Below are 4816 nucleotides of genomic sequence, written 5' to 3'. Positions count from 1 at the left end.
CTCCATTTTCCATTTATTAATACAACTGTTATTACAGTCTTTAAACAATCTTTTAGCACTGTAAACATTTACAAGTATGTTTAACAATAAATGCACTGTTACAGAGAAAAGGTGCCATTAAAAGGCAACCACAGAGTAAAGTAAGACCACATCACAAAAATAAAGTGCAATTGAAGGAGCTACGGAGTAACAGTTACAGTGAATTTAACAGTATGTTAACTCTTTCCCCGCCAGTGTTTAAAAAAAAAAGTTGACAGCCAGTGCCAGCGTTTTTAATGATTTTTACAAAAGTTTAATGCCTTCAAGAAAACATTCTTCTTTAACTATATAAACCTTCAATATATCAACTCGAATCAAATAAAATAACAAACCCCTCTGCTTTCAAACAACAACAAAAAAAATTCATCCTACCTTAATTAGTTCTTTTTTACCACCTCTCAAATATGTATAGGTTTCTTCAAAAAGACCATATTTTGAGCAAAAAGCTGAGATAATGGCGATTTTGTGAAAGACTTCTGATAGAAATCCGGAGCAATAATCAAAACATACACTGAGTTTGAATTGTTTGACCTGAGGAGTTGCTTCCAGGTTGTATAAGTTGGGTAAGAGCGCTATAATAGCGGAAATACGGATTGCTATAAAAACTTGTCAATGCCGGGAAAGAGTTAAAAACAGAAATCACAGAAAAAAGTGCAACTCAAGGAGCTAAAAACAAACTTACAACAAGAAGAAAAAACTGCCAGCACGGCACAACATATTTTAAAAACCTGGCATGAAATGAAGAACACATTAATCAAACTAATTTTTGGAAAAAAATTTAAGTGTCTTACTCCAGCTTCTGATTGCTCTGGCCTGAGAGGAAATCCAGGTCTGTAGATAGAAAACATTTTTTTAAAATGTTAGTAACAAAATATAGCACATGGCAAAAGCTGGTGCTCATACACTCTGAAAACACTTTTTAATTTATCAGACAAAACACAATCTTAACAGAACTGCAGGTCAAGACCAGAAAGTTCAGCTGTGTGTAAAAGTGATTGGATTTTCTAGTTAGCCAGAAAGGAGTGAACAATTACAGTATGTCACAAAAGTGAGTACACCCCACATATTTAGCAATATTTTAGTGTCTTTTCTAAGAGACAATACTACAGAAATGAAATTTGGATATGTTTCAGAGTTTTAGTGCTTCTTGCATAGAACTATAAATTTATTGTCCTCTGAACATAACTTGACATACAGCCATTAATGTCAAAATAACTGGCAACAAGTCAGTGAGTACACCCTAAGTGATAATAGATGTATATGGTTTAATCATGCAAAGCCACATGTCCTATTCATAATTCATGTTTTCATCTGCTTGTAAGGACAATGCATGTCTATCTTGTATTAGAGCTGTTCAAATTTGATGCTTTGAGTAGAATTCTCTCATACTGACCAATGGATGTTGACCACAGCACCTCATGGTAAACAACTCTGATGATTTGAGAATTAGAATTGTTGCTGTCCATAAAGATGGCCTAGGTAGGCTAAAAGAAGGTCAGTAACAAACTGAAACTGAGTTCCAGTACAGTGGCTAGGGTCATACAGAAGTCTTCCAAGACTGTTTTCACTCGGAACAGGACACTCAAGGGTCAATCAAAGAAGTTGAGTCCTTGTGTTATGCATCATTTGCAGAAACTGGCTTCAAAAACAGATGCACAAGTGCTGCCGACAAGAGCATCAAAAAACGCTCTGGTTGCCCTGCCAACAACGCTATAGAAAAAAAGTAGTGGCCACTCTGACGCCCGAATGCACTCTCTGGAATACTTTTCCACCTTTAGGTTGGATGTCATCAAACCACGTCATAGCTCATTACCATAATGTAAAGGGTGTACTCACTTTTGTTGCCAGCTATTTTGACAATAAGGGCTGCATATCAAGGTATTTTCCCAGGACAGTAAATATATACTGCTATACAAGGAGCACGTTGACTACTTTAAAAAATATATTTACTACTATAAAGTATGTATAATTTATTCCTATTGAATTGCCCCTTGAGAAGACATGCTAAAATATTTGCTGAAATGTGAGGGGTGTATTCACTTTTGTGACATACTATATGTGTATAATTAAGAGTTAACATACACTCTTACCACTGAATTTGAAAGTAGATTAGAGGTGGTAACTCTTTCAGCAAGCATGTAGATGGTGGGGAGTAATTAAGTTAAGTTACCTAGACAAAATCCCATTCGAAACGGATGAGGTTCTTTAGGAGGGATGCAACTTCTGGGTTGACAGTAGCAGTCTTCTTATTCACATTCTTTCCAGTCTTCTTACGACCTTGACTTTGCTGGTCTTCGAGCCTTTTTCAGGGTTTATCCGAAAAATTGTCTAGGGTATTAATAAATATATTTATAAAAAAAAACACTTACACAGTCGACCCTTTTTAATTTAATTAATGCATTAAATATATAGTTGCTGAAATTAGGGAGTAATAAAAGAGAAAGCAATTTACAGGTTACAGAAGAAGAAAAATGAAATACCTCTAAATAAAATCCAATGTGCCACATGCCTCTGGATACTGAAGATTTAAGACGTAGTAGACTGCGAATAGTAGAAATCTTGCAGTCAGAAATCTTGGGTATACGGCCTTACAAATCACACGACCCTCAAGGATAATCATCTCTGAAAAAATCTGTAATAAAATAAATAAATAAATAGTTCTCAGGGTGTATTTTTTCCAGTTATGCTTAGATAATGGTCTATGACTTTTCTGTTATCAGAACACATACATTTTCATGAGTAAATTGGAACTTTGCACATGTCCAACCTAAGTAAGTGAAGCCCATAGTCAAAAAATAACATGTAAATGAAGCATTACAATAATCCACACGATTCCAGTTTATTCTGTGGTGAAATCTACATGTTTGTAAGAAGCTATTTCATCATTAAGATTTCTCTGTTCTTCGTGCATTACAATACACAGAATAGACACAGGCCAAGCACTGCTTGCATCACAATTTGTGTCTGTGTACTTGCATGTGCCTCACAAATGCACAGATAGTAACTTACTGCTTAAGTCAATACAAAGTTTGCAAGAAAACATGTCGTTAAACTTACCTAATATAGCGTTGTTTACTGTCTCAGAAATACAAGTACATCGATTGAATGATTCCTGTACAAGATAAAAAATAAAACAATTTATTTATTTCGGGTTATTAACTTTTTGGAGACGACTTGAAAATGTTTGACCTGTTGTTGATTGTCAACGTCTCTCTGCAAAACGCGATTCGCGCTAAAAACAGTCAAAAATAACTGCTACTGACTAACGACCTCATTGGCTTTTTGAATAAGACTACCAACTAACATAAAAGCCTACGTGTAAATCTCGATCAAATACGAGTAACGTACTTTTGCGTGAATTATATAGCGTGGTGTAAATTAACTTCACATGTACATCTGGTATTAAAAATCAAACACACAACAGATACACATTGAGGTTACTACTAACAATGTCGAATTAATATCGCACATTTTAAAACAAGCAAAGTATTTGCTGTAATAATCAAAGGTTGGAGAAAACTGAGTAACGAATGTTAAGAACTGCCTTCAAAACGCGAATCGCGTCAGGTAGCAGAGTCACAAATACTTCTTAAAAGACATATTACAAATTGAGGGAAGCATAATGAAATAACAACAAAATTACAAACTTACATTGAATCGTGTCCTTTGTAACAACGGAGGAAAGGCAGGAGAAGAGATAAGCTGCGACGTCATCTTGTTTACCGCGCTGTTTTGAAAAAGAGTGATGAGTTAAAAATCCCCCCTCCCCACCACGCAGAACTATACGTCAGCGCCGGCCGAGGCCGGAAGTGGGCGGAGAAGCAGTGTGTGCCTGACTGTTTAAATTATTTTCTTAGTTTGAATTTCTTTATTTTATTTATTTGTATTTATTTTGGAGTAGGTACAGCTAGTGTGTTATGCTTTTGCTATTTAAGAGGACAAAAACACTTTATTAAAATTAGTCCTTTTTGTTTTTTCACTCTACTATAGAATTGATCTTTGAGAAAAAGATTTTCTTTGTTTAGTTGTGAAATTGAGTATTAAAAATGTCTTTTAAACAAAATCAAATGTTCAAGCTTTGTTATTATTTAAGATTAATAATAAACAATTTGTATTGTTAATAATTTCTGACACAACAAAACAGATGGATACTAAACTATACATTTAACTTAAAAAAAAATTAACAACTGTCTACCTTTTACATTATTTTATACACGCACACACACTTGGTTAGTACCCAGTAAACAATTACGGTCTTTCAACGTTTGAATATGGTTGAAAATAAGTCGGTCCTCCTTGGACTGGTTTACGACGTGATTTCAACTAAGTCGTTTTGTCTGGACTGTTTGACTACGTGTTTTCAACTGACCATGTTTTCAACTCATAATCTACCAGTAAACAATTACGGTCTTTCAACGTTGAAATATGGTTGAAAATAAGTCGATCCGCCTTGGACTAGTTTACAACGTGATTTCAACTAAGTAGTTTTGGCTGGACTGTTTGACTACGTGTTTTCAACTGACCATGTTTTCAACTCATAATCTACCAGTAAACAATTACGGTCTTTCAACGTTGAAATATGGTTGAAAATAAGTCGGTCCGCCTTGGACTGGTTTATGACGTGATTTCAACTAAGTCGTTTTGGTTGGACTGTTTGACTACGTGTTTTAAACTGACCATGTTTTAAACACATAATCTACCAGTAAAAAATTACGGTCTTTCAACGTTGAAATATGGTTGAAAATAAGTCGGTCCGCCTTGGACTGGTTTATGACGT

At 34.9% G+C, this 4816-nt stretch overlaps 1 long non-coding RNA gene across 1 annotated transcript; it reads right to left on the bottom strand.

Annotated features, from left to right (window-relative positions):
* LOC129449938 (uncharacterized) lies at window positions 1-4242 on the bottom strand. Its single transcript, XR_008646213.2, has 5 exons — window positions 3691-4242; window positions 3097-3151; window positions 2520-2671; window positions 2210-2367; window positions 1-870 (listed from the first exon to the last, which is right to left on the bottom strand). It is a non-coding gene; the product is annotated as an uncharacterized lncRNA (long non-coding RNA).
* Between the last annotated feature and the right edge of the window lie 574 nt (window positions 4243-4816).

The sequence above is a fragment of the Misgurnus anguillicaudatus genome, chromosome 5, assembly GCF_027580225.2.
Source record: "Misgurnus anguillicaudatus chromosome 5, ASM2758022v2, whole genome shotgun sequence".
In the NCBI taxonomy this organism is placed as follows: Eukaryota; Metazoa; Chordata; class Actinopteri; order Cypriniformes; family Cobitidae; genus Misgurnus; species Misgurnus anguillicaudatus.
This window is presented reverse-complemented; position numbering and strand designations above follow the sequence as displayed.